This window comes from Neofelis nebulosa, chromosome 11, assembly GCF_028018385.1.
Source record: "Neofelis nebulosa isolate mNeoNeb1 chromosome 11, mNeoNeb1.pri, whole genome shotgun sequence".
NCBI lineage: Eukaryota > Metazoa > Chordata > Mammalia > Carnivora > Felidae > Neofelis > Neofelis nebulosa.
Window position 1 is genome coordinate 46299349 of NC_080792.1, and position 16413 is coordinate 46315761.

The 16413-nt window shown below is 42.0% G+C and overlaps 1 long non-coding RNA gene across 1 annotated transcript in view; it reads left to right on the forward strand.

The window, feature by feature from the left end:
• Positions 1-14133, forward strand: part of LOC131490259 (uncharacterized) — a 46623-nt gene extending 32490 nt beyond the window's left edge. The window contains exon 3 of the long non-coding RNA XR_009251008.1: positions 13872-14133. This is a non-coding gene — a long non-coding RNA (uncharacterized LOC131490259). The remainder of the gene's footprint in view (positions 1-13871) is intronic.
• The last annotated feature ends 2280 nt before the right edge of the window (positions 14134-16413 follow it).

Here is a 16413-nt window from a genome sequence, read left to right on the forward strand (position 1 = left end):
TTTTAGCCATTCTGACCAGTGTGAGGTCGTATCTCAGTGTGGTTTCGATTTGTATTTCCCTGATGATGAGTGAAGTTGAGCATTTTTTTCATGTGTCTGTTGGCTATCTGGATGTCTTCTTTAGAAAAGTGTCTCTTCATGTCTTCTGCCCATTTCTTCAATGGATTATTTGTTTTTCGGGTGTTGAGTTTGGTAGTTTTTTAAATAGATTTTGGGTACTAACCCGTTATCCAATATGTCATTTGCAAATACCTTTTCCTATTCCATCAAATGCCTTTCAGTTTTGTTGATTGTTTCCTTTGCAGTGCAGAAGCTTTTTATCTTGATGAGGTCCCAGTAGTTCATTTTTGCTTTTAATTCCCTTGCCTTTGGAGACATGTCAAACAAGAAATTGCTGCGGCTGAGGTCAAAGAGGTTGTTGCCCGTTCTCCTCTAGGGTTTTGATGGTTTCCTGTCTCACATTTACGTCTTTCATCCATTTTGAGGTTATTTTTGTGAATGGTGTAAGAAAGTGGTCTAGTTTCATTCTTCTGCATGTTGCTGTCCAGTTCTCCCAGCACCACTTGCTAAAGAGACTCTTTTTTCCACTGGATACTCTTTCCTGCTTTGTCAAAGATTAGTTGGCCATATATTTGTGGGTCCAATTCTAGGTTCTCTATTTTATTCTGTTTAGACCAGATTTTTATTTGATGAACTTTGTAAGAGTACCAGGATATGCTTAAGTCTTTGTACATCTAAAAAGCCAGGTCATTCCCCATTTCTCAAAGTGTGGTCTGTGGACTAGTTTGTGCAGAATCATTAGAGGGCCTTTTTATAAGTCCAATTATCTTTTGGGGGCCTTGCACCTGTCCACAGATTCAGGCCTGGGGCTCCCAGGCACTGGAACACTGTGGTTTCCCGGCAGAGGCCCCTTTGCTTTGTCCCTGAAGCCTCTGCTCCTCCCAGCTCAGGACCCCATACCTACCACCTCTCATTCTGAATTCCTGTTCAATGTGGGCTGATTATGTATCTAGATCAGTGGTCTGAAAATGTTTTCTGGAAAGGGTCAAAGAGCAAATATTATAGTCTTTGCAAGCTACTGGGTCTCTGTCACAACTCTTCAACTTTGCTACTGTAGCATGAAAGTAGCCTTTAGACAGTATGTAATGAGCGGGTGTGGCTGTGCTCCAATAAAAGTTTACTTACAAAATAGGCAGCCAGCCAGGTTTGGCCAACTCTTGATCTAGATGGACAGTTGTCTGGAACCTTTCAGTTTTTTCCATCCTGGAACCCAGCTCAAGTTAAGAAAACAAAACAAAACAACCATGTTCTGTTCATTTCCTCAGACAACCTAGATTTATGCAAAACGAGGTCAGAGTACATCTTGGCATCCCCAGAGCCCCTTCAGAAGAAACAAGGGGTTCAGCATAGGTTCTTCTGATTATGTAGCTAGGGAGTTGGGTAAGGCAGCAGGTTTGGACCAGGGTGGTTGAAATGACAGCCATTTTCTGAATGGAATAGGATGGAAGGACAGCAAGATTAAGAGATTTCTGTAAGGTCATCAGTTGAGTGGGTGGCTGGATTAGTTGCTGACTGTGAAGATCCCTCTGTATTCTCCAGAGTGATGGATAGCTGACTTGAGCTGGCATCAGGATCACCCAGGCACTGTGCAAACATGGATTGCCGGGCCCCACTGCCACTGTTTCGGGATCAGTAGGTCCGGGTGGGGGCCAGTGATTCTGCATTTCTAACAAGTTTGTGAGTGATGTCGATGCCGCCGTCCTGACCACACTTTGAGAACCACTGAGAGCCAGAGGCTCTTACCACATGTGGCATGAGCCTGCGTGCCTGTTTTATGACGCTTTCCAGCAGCTTCTGTTTCTCATTCTGAGAAATTTAAAGTGCTTTCCCGATTCAAGACTATAGAATCGTTATTTTCCTTCTGGGTAGCAAACCCTAGCACATCTCAGACTGGCAGTCCACACTGGCATTGTTAATTTTTGACGTGAAGTTAGTCCAAACAAGGTAAACATTCCAGTAATTGGTATGGGAAACAGCCTAACCGTAATGAAGCTCTGGCCCCAGTGCTTCCTGGTCCCAAGAATGAACGCATGGTCACCTGGCCATTTTCTGGAGCGAGTTCTTTACCAGCTTCCCATGGCATCCCCACACAGCGCTTCAACCCCTCTGCTTTCCTGATGTGTCCAGTCACATTTTAATGGCTGGCATGGCTTTGAAGCTTTCCCCATGGAACCAATTTTCACCCTCAGCGTAGGGAAGCTCCTGTCCCTCAGCAAGGAGTCTACTTCAGTGATAACTTTTCACACGGGTCCGGAACTCAAATGCATTTTGACTGTGGTCCTGATGGCAGTGCTTTAACATCGGCACCAGAAGTAGATTTGTCATGGAGCTTTTCTGATGAGACAGGCTCTCCAAGCTAATCAAGGCCGATGGCAGATTTTGTCAGCGAGATGAGATGTTGCCCACAGCTAGTCAGTCTGCTGGAGTTTTTGGTGCTAATGGCACGGTTTCATTGAGAGGTATGTTTAGGGGAGTCACAGCTAATATGATTCTCGATCCTCCCAGGAAAATGGTGAACTTATAAATCGCAAGGCACTGATATTAAGGCAGCTGTTTTACACTAGCCCCAAATTCATGACTAAGATTCCTTAATGAATTCTTTGGTGCAGGGGGGATAAAAGGCAGCCAACCAGACTGTTCAACTGAAATATCAAGAGCTTGAAAACAATCTTTAAGAGTCCTTCAACGTATTACACTTATCTCTGGAATTCTGAACAATACCCACAACAGTTTAAGGCTTCTGTTGATTGTAATCCAACAGAAATATCCTACCTCTTGGCTTGGCCCTGGGCAAACTTTGCACTGAAGTCATTCGTTTTGCTTTTTGTTGTGGTTACCTAACCTCAGTCAGAATGCAGCATGCTACCGAAAATGCGAGGTAGAGACTTTTCTAGTACCCGAGACTTCTCTTGGGTACTTTGGAAATAGGATGGACTCCACTGACTTTTTCTGAATTTGGTCTTTATTTTGAAGCTGTAAGACAGGCATGATTAGACATGGGAGGGGACTCGAATGTCTGGTTGAGAAACGACAGTCAGTCTCAGGACATACACACAGGCCTGGGATTACTAACTTGGCTGGCCGCCTGGAAATATTTGCACCACTGTCTACCTCTCCCATTTTCTCAGAGGAAAGCCCGAGGACAGTGCAACTCGGCAACAATGCCTGCTCCCAACTGGAAGCTCTTCAAGTCTTTCAGTTCCAGAATCAGAATATTATATTGTTTTAAACTTTACCAGGTACACTATAATCATGTGGCTCTTCTAGATATTTTCCACTTTAATAAATTCGGTCCAGGAATCATCCTTACTGAGAGGTCCTTTACCGTAAGTAGTTCATCCTTAACTAGTAATTCAGACCCATGGATGAAGATCATGAGGAAGTCAGCCCTCTTTGCTTTTTTGTTTCCAGGGGCAAACCCTTCTATAACCCTTGTTGGTGAATTCATTCATTCATTCATTCATTCATATATCAAATATGTACTGTGTGTTTATGGGAACCTAGCCTGGTGCTGGGAAGTGAGAAGTCACTGATGAGAACAGTATTCTTTTGGTCTTCTGAATTGGAGTTAGATGCGCAGGCAAATAATCGTAAAGTGGGATAATACATGAACAATAGATATTTATATTAACACTTATGGGAGCATAGGGAATGTGAAATACTATTTGAAGAGGTCAGGAAGGTGTCATTTGATCAGAGTCTGGACGATGACAGGGTGTTTACTAGGAAAGGAAGTAGAAAGGTAAGAGAAGAGGAAAGCAAAGCAAAGGGCATAGTGTACGTGGCAAGATGTTTGTACTCACTAATTGTTCACGTGCATCCCTATATTTGTCAGTTTCCTTGCAGTTGGATTGGGTCCATGTGACTGAATCTTAGTGACAGGGATTGCGAGCAGAAATGATGCATCACTTAGTATCCTAGTCATTTAACTGTTGGCGTGCCTTGCGCATTTCTGTCTTCTCCTGCTGCCACATACAGGCGTACCTCATTTTATGGCATTTGTTTTACTGCACTTTGCAGGTATTGTGTTTTTTTGGGGTTTTTTTTTTTTTTTTTTTTTTTTTTATAAATTGAGGGTTTGTGGCAGCCTTGAACTAAGCAAGTGTGTCGGCACCATTTTTCTAACAGCAACTGCTCACTTTGTGTTTCTGTGTCACATTTTGGTGATTCTTGCCATATTTCAACGTTTTTTTTTTTTTTTTTTTTTTTTTTTTTGGACAGAGAGAGACAGAGCATGAACGGGGGAGGGGCAGAGAGAGAGGGAGACACAGAATCGGAAACAGGCTCCAGGCTCCGAGCCATCAGCCCAGAGCCTGACGCGGGGCTCGAACTCACGGACCGCGAGATCGTGACCTGGCTGAAGTCGGACGCTTAACCGACTGCGCCACCCAGGCGCCCTATTCTTGCCATATTTCAAAATGTTCATTATTATTATATCTGGTGTGGTGATCCATAATCAGTGGTCTTTAAAATGTAATTAAATCATCACATTTATTAAAATTCTCACAACCCTTTGATATCTCACCAAAAGCAGCACAAGTCATCTCATTATTACTAATGACATTTCTTAACCAGCTGATTAAGGTAATTATTATAAATGTCTTTAGAAAGTTAGAAAATATAGATCACAAGAATGATAAAATAAACACGCAAGATATTTATGCTAAGCATTAGCATAAATACAGATCTTTTTATGCATATTATGTTTATATGCATATCCTATACATCATATATGTGTGTGTTAAAATACTTGTGCATTATTTTTCATTAATTTTTTTAATGTTTATTTACTTTTGAGAGAGAGAGAGAGAGAGAGAGAGACAGAGTACGAGCAGGGGAGGGGCAGAGGGAGAGGGAGAAAGAATCGGAAGCAGGCTCCCCGCTCTGAGCTGTCAGCACAGAGCCTGATGTGGGGCTAGAACTCACGAGCTGTGAGATCATGACCTGAGCTGAAGGTGGACACTTAACCGACTGAGCCACCCAGGTGCCCCAATACTTGTGCATTGTTAATTTAAAATCAGGTCATAATACACATGCTGTTTTGTAGTCTACTTTTTCATTTACCAATCTTTGCCTTTTCATACCAACAAAATGTTTTTCTAATTCCTAATCTAGTTTTAGTTTGTCTAATTCTGCGGAAACATCATATATATATATATATATATATATATATATATATGTATATATGCACACATATCTATCTATCTATCTATCTATATATGCACACACAGGTATGCATATATTTATTCATTATGAAGTATAGTTGACATTATAACATTTTATTAGTTTCAGGTGTACAATATGGTGGTTTGAAATGTGTATAAATTACTCAGTGCTCACCATAAGTGTAGTCACCGTCCAATCAATGATCTTTGAGTTAATATTGTAATTGTTTAGGATGCCATGAACCATGCCCATAGAAGATGGCAGACTTAACCAATAAATATTGTGTGTATTCTGACTGCTCCACTGACCAACTGGCCATTCCTTGTCTCTCTCACCTTCTTCAGGTCTCCCTGTTCCCTGGGACACAACAATATTGAAATTAGGCCCATTAATAACCCTACAATGGCCTTTACATATTCAAGTGATTGGAAGAGTTGCACCTCTCTCATTTAAAAAAAAAAACTAGCAGTGATTAAGCATAGTGAAATTAAGCATAGTGATTAAGCATAGGCATGTCAAAAGATAAGCTGAAAGCTAGGCCTTTTGTACTAGTTGGCCAAGTTGCAATGCAAAGGAGAAGTTTTTGAAGGACATTAAAAGTGCTAACCCAGTGAATGCACCAATGATAAGAAAGCAAAACAGCTTTATTTCTGATATGGAGAAAGTTTGAGTGATCTGGATAGAAGATCCAATCAGCTACAACGTTCTCTTAAACCCAAGCCTAATCCAGAGCAGCGCCCTAACTCTCTTCAAGTCTGCGAAGGCTGAGAGAGGTGAGGAAGCTGCAGAAGAAAAGTCTGAAGCTAGCGGAGGTTGGTTCATGAGGTTGGAGGAAAGAAGCTGTCTCTATAACATCAAAGTACAAGGTGAAACAGCACATGATGATGTAGAAACTGCAGCAAGTTATCTAGAAGATCTAGAAGATAGATTAATGATAGATAGACGATAATTAATGAAGGCGGCTACACTAAACAGATTTTCATTGTAGACAAACAGCTTTCTTTTGGAAGAAGATACCATCTAATACTTTCATAGCTAGAGAGGAAAACTCAATACCTGGTTTCAAAGCTTCAAAGGACAGGCAGACTCTTGTTAGGAACTAATACAGCTGTGACTTCAAGTTGAAGTCAATGCTCATTTACCATCCTCTAAATTCTAAAGTCCTAAAATTACACTAAATCTACAGTGCCTGCACTCTATAGATGGGAAAACCAGACCTGGATGATAGCACAGCTGGTTACAACATGGTTTACTGAATATTTTAAGCCTACTGCTGAGAACTACTGCTCAAAAAAAAAAAAAAAAAAGATTCCTTTCAAAATATTACTGCTCATTAATGATGCACCTGGTCACCCAAGGGCTCTGATGGAGATATACAATGAGATGAATGTGGTTTTCTTCCTTTTTTTTAAAGTGTTTATTTATTTTTGAGTGAGAGAGAGTGTGCATGAGTGGGGGAAGGGCCGAGGGAGAAGGGGACAGATAATTTGAAGCAGGCTTCATGCTGACAGCAGAGAGCCCAAAGTGGAGCTCGAACTCATGAACCATGAGATTATCACCTGAGCTGAAGTCAGACACTTAACCAACTGAGCCCCCCAGGCACCCCAAGATGAATGTGGTTTTCATGCCTGCTCACACAGTATCCATTCTGCAGCCCATGATCAGGAGTAATTTTGACTTTCAAGTCTTATCTTTAAATAATTAGAGATTATTATCTAATAAGTAATTGAATTATACTATTAATAATATAAGTTTAAAATTTTATTATTTCCAGTCTTACTATTTTGTAAGGTTATTGTTACCATAGATCGTGATTCCTCTGACAGATATGGGCAAAGTCAATGGAGAACCTTCTGGAAAAGATTCACAATTCAAGCTGCCATTAAGAACACCCATAATTCATGGGAACAGGTCAAAATATTAGCATTAACAGGAGTTTGGAAGAAGTGGATTCCATAGTCATGGAGGACTTTGAGGGGTTCCAGACTTCAGTGGAGGAAGTTACTGAGGATGTGGTGGAAATAGCAAGAGAACCAGAATTAGAAGTGGAGCCTGAGGATGTGACTGAATTGAAATCTCATGATAAAATTTGAATGGATGAGAAGTTGCTTCTTGTGGATGAACAAAGAAAGTCGTTTCTTGAGATGGAAACTACTCCTGGTGAAGATGCTGTGAAGATTATTATTTTTTAAATGTCTGTTTATTTATTTTGAGAGGGGTGAGGGGTAGAGAGAGAAGGCAAGAGAGAACCCCAAGCAGGCTCCAGGATGTCAGAGCCTGACGTGGGACTTGGTCTCACAAACCATGAAATCATGACCTGAGCCAAGATCAAAAGTTGGACACTTAACCCAGCTGAGCCACCCAGGCACCCTGCTGTGAAGATTACTGTAATGACAATAAAGGATTTAGAGTATTCCATAAACATGGTTGATAAAGCAGAGGCAAAGTTTGAGAGGGTTGATTCCCATATTGAAAGAAGTTCTACTGTGGATGAAATGCTATCAAACAGTATTGCATGCTACAGAAAAACTGTTCATGAAAGGATGAGTCAATGGATGCAGCAGACTTGACTGTTGTCTTATTTGAAGAAATTGCCACGGCCACCCAGCCTTTAGCAACCACCACCCTGATCAGTCAGCAGCCGTCAACATGGAGACAAGACTCTCTACTAATGAAAAGATTATGACTCGCTGAAAGCTCAGATGATGATGAGCACTTTTAGCAAGAAAGTCTTTTAAATTATGGTATGTGTGTGCATTTTTAATAATAATGCTATCGTATACTTACTATACTAGAGTGTAGTGTAAACAACTTATGTGTACTGGGAAATCAAAAAATTAATTTGTTATAAATTCATATAAGATAGTCAATGAAGACTATCTCTTTATTGTGATATTCGCCTTATTGTAGTGGTCTGGAACTGAACCTGCCATATGTCCAAGGTATGCCTGTAATTGGTAGTAGTATTTTGAAATCGGTGAAATTTTATTGTGTTAATAAGCTTGTCTGTTATGGTAGTTGGAATTAATTACTCTGACTGAGGTAGTATGTGAAAAGATTTGGAGACAGAGAAGAGTATAGCATATTTGGAGAATGTTGAAAACTTTAGTAGAGTTGGAGGCTAACATATGGAGGAAAGACTTTATGGGTAGTTTGTAACTAGACAGGGATTGTTTTGTAAGCCAAGATGAAGAGATTGGATTTCATTCTTGAAACAACTAGGAGATACGGAAAGTTTTTATTCAGGGTAGTTATGTAATCAGGGTTGAATTTTGGAGGTGTAACGATGGTGGAGTGTATAGGATGAATCAATGGGAAGACGCTGCAGCTGGAAATCAGTTAGAAGTCACTATGATGGTCTGGAAATATTTCTAATTTTTGCACCAGAGTACTTAGATAAAGAAGGGGATTGTCCTGCTTAACAGGTCCCTTCGTGGATCAGCAAATTATGGTCATCTGTTTTTGTAAATAAAGTGTGATTGGAATGGAGCTACAATCATTCACACATGTATTGTCTATGGCTGCTTTCTCCCTGTAATGAGAGAGTTGAGTAATTTTGACAAGGACCGTATGGCCCCCAAAGCCTAAAATATTTGTTATCTGGCCCTTTAAGAAAAAGTTTGCCGATCCCTGCATTAGACTGTAAGGACAGGCATCCATTGAACTACTGTGCTTGATCAGATACCTGTAATCTGGCTGCTTGTATCAAGGACCGGTGTGTACCAACCAAGTTCAAGTTTGTTATTATACACCTGTTTAACTCCCCTATGTGGGAACATAGTATTGAGAAGTAACCTTCTCTCTTCTCTCCACACCTCTAACTGGTGGATTTCAAGGGAAATAGGAGACATACGTGAATGGTGAGGTATCAAGAATGTGATGGTCACTATTTCTTTATTGGAAGGGGTTAATAGCTTACAGGTGGCTACATGTGTATGTGCTTTGTTTATTTAGTACTCTGTACTGAACAGGGGGTGAGTTGAGCCATAAATTTTAATTTATTTTATTTAATTGTTTAAAAAAATTTTTTTTTGAGAGAGAGAGAGAGAGTGAGCGTGAGAGGAGGGGCAGAGAGAGAGAGAGGAGACACAGAAACTGAAACAGGCTCCAGGCTCTGAGCTGTCAGCACAAAGCCCAACGAGGGGCTCAAACTCAGAAATGGCGAGATCATGACCGAGCCGAAGTCAGACGCTCAACCGACTGAGCCACCCAGGTGCCCCAAGCCATAATCTTTCAAAGTGACTGCCTAGTTCATGGTCTACTCTGTTTTTCCAAATTTCCACGTGCAGAGTTTAAAATCCAGATCAATGGGATGATGCAAAAAGCCAGATTTGGTGTCTGGTCGTGTATACATGCATGCACTGAGGTGACATGTACTATATGCAGTTATGCACCTAGCTTTTAAAATGTGACTCTGTATTCTTGGAGCTTGTTCCTTGCAGTAAGTATTGAGCTGTCTCATTCTTTGTGTTGGTAATAAAATCAGTATTTTGATCTTTGACTTTTAAATTGATTCAGAATTCAGAATAGAGAGGATGTGCAATTGAGTAGCCTTCTCAAACTCCTGTCTATTATATGAAGTCTGGAAGCCTCAAGACGAGACACTGGACACCCACTTGGGGACCTAAACATTATGCAAGGAAATTAAGGCAGCTGGTGGTGTGGTTTGGAAGAAGGCTTTGGAAAGGGTTGGTCTCTCAGATTTTTCTTTGTAATTTGTGACGTCTTTATTGCTGGCAGTCACATGCGTATGTCTATTTTTATGGGGCACAGGCTATGAGAGCCAGGTTGCTGTTTTTGACCTTAGCAGGTGCACTGGATGTAAAACAAACATTATTTTTTGGTGGTATAGGTTTTTTGACATTGATAAGTAAAAACATCTTTGTTTTCTTTGCATGTTTCTCTGCAGATCAGGACTTAGGAACACTGATGTGTATGGTTCTAGCCTTTAATATAAAGGGATTGGTAGCAGTCACTGATTGGCTTCCTCAAATCCTATTTAACTTGTTTTGACTTCTAACCACTTTTATGGTCAAAGTGAGGACAATGGCAATACTATCCTCCTGGTATCATGTAGTTTGCTCATGTGCTATTGAAGTCATTGTCCTTCTTTACCCAACATGATCTCAAATTGACTTCCCCTGTCAATTATGCAACCTTCTATCATGATTGTGGATTACAAGGAACCAACCTGGCGTGCAGACCCAGGCAGGATTCTGTTAATGAATTTGTAAAGAAGAATGGGTCCTTACAATACAGAGATGTCATCCTCTTAAGTTAGGTGGAAGAAAAGCTCAATGGAATTATCACAATCTCATCTTCTTAATAAAAGAAAATTTAAAAAGTCTCATGTAGGTCTTAGGGATTCAGGTTTGCTGAGACTCTCCAGGAGGAACTGGGTATATTTAAAAGCAGGCTTTCATCTAAAAAGTAGGAACAGGAACAGGAACAGTGGGAGATTGAAAGAAAAATAAAGTCATTTTTATTAGATCTAAGAAAGAGAAGAATTTCCTCAAGAAAAAGTTGAGATTGAATAGCCTAAGCTAGGCAGGTAAGAAAAGGAAAAATGAGATCCATTAGATTGTAACAAAAGACCGGGTCTTGGAGGCTGGATAAGAGGGATCTGAAAGGAGGACATAGGCTGAGATCCTGGAGTCCAGGAGATCTAGGAGACTCTGGGCCAAATTCTCCTCTGCAGGCCTGACCCCCCCTTAACTCCTGCCATATATTTGGTGATTCAGTGTTTCCTCTTCTCCAGAGAAAGAAGGAAGTGATACATTGGGACAGTTAGTTATTGTTCTCAAGTTAAAGCACATTCAAAATGTGAATGCATTTTTCCCAGAAGGTAAATTTTATATCATTATAACCTATTGCTAATCCAATGCTTGCCAAGCATTCAAAAATTGTGGTAGCTTGATCTTTGAGGTCAGTTTATAAAACTTACCCCCAGTGATTGGATGCCTCTAATCATTTCTGACCAATCATTTCTTGCTCAGGAAGTTTTATAGAGAGGACCAGAGCACATCCACCTGCTGCCCCACTTGGCAGGAGTGATCTGATTGTGGACCAGCCCTCCATGCCTGCTGCCCTCAAAGGGAGGGAGTCCAGCTTGGGTAGGTGTCTGAAAGCACTTAACTCAAGAGCGGAAGGCTAAAACTCATGAATGATATCTAAACGTTGAGTAGTCTGTGTAGAATCAAGGACAAAGTGGTAGTGACACAGCATGTATGGAGTAGCCTTGGAGTCAGTCAATGAATGGTTCAGGCCTGCAGAGATTGGCCTCTGGTCTCTAAGTCTCTCTGTGCCCCGGAATGTCTGCCTCCTGGACGATTTTAGAAGAAACACAGTTCGGTCTTATTCTAAAGATGTTGGCAAGCACCTCTAATACCATGCTAGACAAATGGAAAAGGGAAAGGAAATATAGCCAAGCATTTTGCTTGCCACAGGGGGACTAAGAGAGCTTTTGAACCTGGGGAGTGCCTAGGGTACAAAGAGGTCCAACAGAGGAGGGCAGCAAGATCTCAGAGTCAAGAGGCCCAGGGAGTCAAGAAGCCCGTATTGTCACTCTTCTTAGTGCTGTGGATGAGGAGTAGAAATAAAAGTCAAGGGGAAGCTTGGAGATGGGACTTTTTGGACAGATTTGAGATAGGAAGACTAAAGAGATGAGCATTGAAAATTGTAATCAGAATTAAATGAGTTTCACGGTAGCACAGGGATTGTAGGTGGGAATACAGCTGTTGTTTATCCCTGCCAGGGAAGGTTCCTGGGAAATCTATGGAAGGAAAAGAGATAAGAGATAGGGAGGGTAGATAGACACACCAACTGGAAATAAGGAGAGAAACAACAGATTGTGTGTAGTCCTGGGATAATTGTTGTCTGGTAGGGAGGTATTTCCTGATGCAGGATTGTTCAAGTTAGGGAATAGAGCGTGGTCAAGATTAGTTTGAGCAATGGATGCCTTTTTCAGACCCACCAAGAAATCTTTGACTTTATTTCTTTCCTTACGGGGGGCACCAAGAGAATATGCAAGAATAGGTAAGAGAGATAAATAGCTGGGCTAGAAAGAAAAAGGGAAGCAAAAGGAAGGAAGGCTGTGGGATTTAGTATTAGATGTGAGAGAGGAGGAATAGACTCAGCTTAAAAAGAAGGTTAAGAGGGGCACCTGGGTGGCTCAGTCGGTTGAGCGTCCGACTTCAGCTCAGGTCATGATCTCACAGTCTGTGAGTTTGAGCCCTGCCTCGGGCTCTGTGGTGACAGCTCAGAGCCTGGAGCCTGGTTCAGATTCTGTTCTCCCTCTCTCTCTGCCCCTCCCCTGCTCATGCTCTGTCTCTCTCTGTCTCAAAAATAAATAAAAACATTTTAAAAAATAAAAAAAAAAAGAAGGTTAAGATTGGGAAGACTCAGCTCAAATGCCTATTGCAGTGAGGAGCAGAAAAACAGAGAAGTGGAACATTAGGGGCCTGTTGCACCATGACTAATGGAAGGAGGAGAAAGGTCTGTTTCTGTGTTGCTGAAGTATAGGTATCATTCTCCCTTTGTGGATCTCAAGGTGTCAATTGGCTTGGAACTAGGAGGAGTAGAAAGCCCAATTTGACCTCAAGTCAATCAGGCTTCTCCAATCCAGTTTCACCGTTTGCAGAACTAAGCTTTGCTTCCATTTGGAGGCCCGACTCTGTTTCTCAGTTTGCTCAGAATTCAGTGTAGAGAGTGATCAATTAGACTAAAAAATAACCAGACTTTTATGTGTTAGGCTCTGTCCTAAGTTCTCTACATGCATCTTTTTATTTAAATTTCCCCAAAGCCTTGTGCAATGGATTGAAGTACCCCTTAGTGCATAATATCAAAGGATACATGGGATCAGCATGACTTATTACTGGTGATGTTGACTTTGACTACTTGGTTAGGGTGGTGTCTGTCAGATGAGTCCCCTGCAGTGTTATTATTTTTCCCTTTTCATACTCCATTCATTACATACGGAATGTTTGTGTCCCCCCCCCCCCACCCCCAATTCATACGTTGAAATCCTAACCCCCAATGTGATGATATTAGGAAGTGGAGCCTTTGGGAGGCGATTGGATCATGAGGGCAGAGGCTACATGGTTGGGATTAGTGCCTTGTAAAAAAGACCCTGGAGAGCTAGCCACGTGAGGATACAATGAGAAGTCAGCAGTGTGCAACCCAGAAGAGGGCCCTCATCAGGACTTGACTGTGCTGGCAGCCTGATCTGAGACTTCCAGCCACCAGAACCGTGAGAAATAAATTTCTGTTCTTCATAAGCCTCCCAGTCTCTGGTACTTGGCAAACCTGATGGATATTAACCATAAAGGACTTTATATTTTTAAAAGGCCTCTCCATTCTCTTTATTTCCAAAAATATACTTGTTCGTTGTGATTTTTCTCCACACTAGTCTACCTTTTATAAATTCCTCAAAGATGAATATAAGATTCTTAGTCATTTTCACCATTTACGAAGCTGTGTGACTTGGGCGTGTTGCTATCCACTCTGTACATCAAGCAGGGATAACACTAATGCATATGAAGTCTCTTAGCACAAGTGTCTCGTACCAAGTAAGCTTCCACCAAATGTTAGCTGCTGTAGTTATTATTACTGCCATTGTTATTATCACTCCTGTCCTTTATCCTCAGAATCTAGCACAGTGTCTGGTGCACAAAAGACGCTTAGAACTGCTTGCAGGACCAGCTGATTGACTGACTGAATGAGTGAGCGGATGGGTGCCTTCTGTGGTAGGCAGCTTTGTCTCCTGAGCTGCTGTCCCAGTATCATCAGTCTCCCATTGCCAGGAAATAAGGAGGTCTTGCTCACCATATGATTTCATCTACTCTATTCTGCACCTCTCCAAATCTCATTGTCAGCTACCAACCACAGCCTAATAAAAGAAGATAAGCAATGGAAGTTCGATTTTCTTTGTCTTTTGTTTTCCACCCTAACAAGCCTGTGAATCTGAAGGGAACAACATGCCAAGTAGCTCCTGATGATTATTTTCAAGAAAGCCCATGTGAGGTTTGGGGCAGAAGGAACACATATGAGTAGTGCTACCTATAGCTCCTCCCCAAAACCACTATTAGAAGACAAGAAATCAATAGAAAGTTGGGGATCTATATAGAAGGTCTCATCTCAGAATAGATCCCTGAGTTCAAGCTAATAATACTTCGGCAAAGTGAGTTAATGGCAGTAAGAGTCCAAACTCTGGCTTTATACGATGTACATTCTAATTCCACTTCCAGTACTTACACTGCTGATAAATTACTGAAGCTCTCTGAGACTCATGTTCTTCATCTGTCAAATGGGGCTTTGTGAATGGTGAAAGTGGGTAGGAACCTTATTTATCCTGGAGGAGTTCGTAAAGGATAGATTAATGTGAACAAAAATCACAATGAACGAGTATATTGGAAATTAGGAGAATGGAAAGACTTTTTGAAAATATCAAGTCCTTTATGTTTAATATCCATCAGGTTTGCCAAGAGTCAACATGCCTGGGCTTCTTTCTTGGACTCTGCATGATAAACACTTCCGCCTTCTGGACCCCCTCCCCACCCAACCGTTTCCCCTGGGGATCTTTAGTGTCACAGGTGATATGGCGGCTTGAATTGCCCATTGGGCTGCAGGCTGACACCAGGGTGTCGTTCCTAGCCTATGGAAGGGACCCAACCCAGGATACCTTGGTAATCTGGAGCAGGTAGCCCGACTGCATGAGGGGTAGGGACGGAGCATCCCCTTACTGTGTCCTCTGTGCCAGGAACATCCATTACTGTGTCTGCCTGTGCAGGCCAGAGACGCCACAGCTGCTGAGGAGACTGCAGATGGCTCTTCGTGTAACCTCTTTTAGTTGGCACAAAAGCATTTTGCTGGTTCTTTCCACGTTTGCCCGGCCCGATGGGGTCAAGGCACGAGCGGCATCCTTCCTGCTGAATCTCTTTTAATTAATTGCTTAATAGCCACCATTCTTTTTCTCGTCACCATGCTGCCATCAGGGGCCTTAATTCCTGTAAGGCAGCGTGTGCTGAGTTCAGCCTGGGCAGTGGGCGTACCCCGATATGCGCCTGTGTCCCTGAAGTGGGCAGACCAGCCTCCTGTTTGCACACGCTGGGTGGCTGTGCATGCACACTGACTGCTAAGTACTCATTTACCCACGGTGGGTCTCTGAAATTGCAAATGTGGAGGTGGGATGGCAGTATGGGGGTGGGTGAGAAGTGGGATGGTGTGTGTTGCATGCGACAGGTGCCCCCATTGTGTCCGCTTTTGAATGTGCAGTCGCGGAGCTAATGACACCTCTCAATTAAATTGCAGTTTCGCTCTCAGTCGCTTTGGCCTATTGTCCAGGCCACTTGACCTGTCAGGCAGAGAGGAGGGGGTGTGTGAGAAAGGAAAATCCCCTCCCTGCTCCCAGGGACAGAAGCCTGTTCGCATTCTGAGGGGCCCTCAACTTTTCAGAGCTGGCTCAGCCTATCTCTAGACGTAATCGGATGCAAATAAAACAAAGCCTTGGAGCTCTGGCCGTGCAGTGGTCTCTATCTGCACCGCGAGTCACTGTGCCCATAGTAATGGCTCGCCTTGGAAGCCGCTATCAAGTGTGTGCGTGTTTTTCTTTTTGAGAGATGACAGTTCCCAAGTGAAAGGACACTTCAGCTCTGATAAAACTTTCCTTCTATTGTCTGAGTTTCGTGTTTGTTTTCTGGCAAAGCCCACTGCTGCCTGAGCATTGTGTGCTGCGGAACATTTTCCATTTTTGTACAGCGAGGCCAGCCAGGGTCTTTGGGGGGTTCTTACTAGTATTGCCTGAAGCGAATACCACAGCTCAATAGCAATTTAATATTGTAATCAGGGAGCAAACTGTGCAGTTTTGGCACATTGTGATAATTATTAACTACATCTATTAGTGTTACGGTTCTAGTAACTAATATTTACAAAAGGTTCCCTGTGTAGGGGAGACCTTGCCCAGACACAAATGTCTCAGTTATTCCTAAGTGATTGTCAGGGCCCTTTGAGCCAATGTGCATGTTAACTGTTTAAAGATAAAGCATCAATCCTGAGAAATGAGACTTCAAAGGCCTGCTTCATGAATAACAAATTCTCAGGGTGTAAACCTATACTGAGGTCTGGAACATTTTTCTTTTCTTTTTCTTTTTTTTTTTTTTTTTTTTGAGTTTTTGAGAAAGTTTTCCTGGG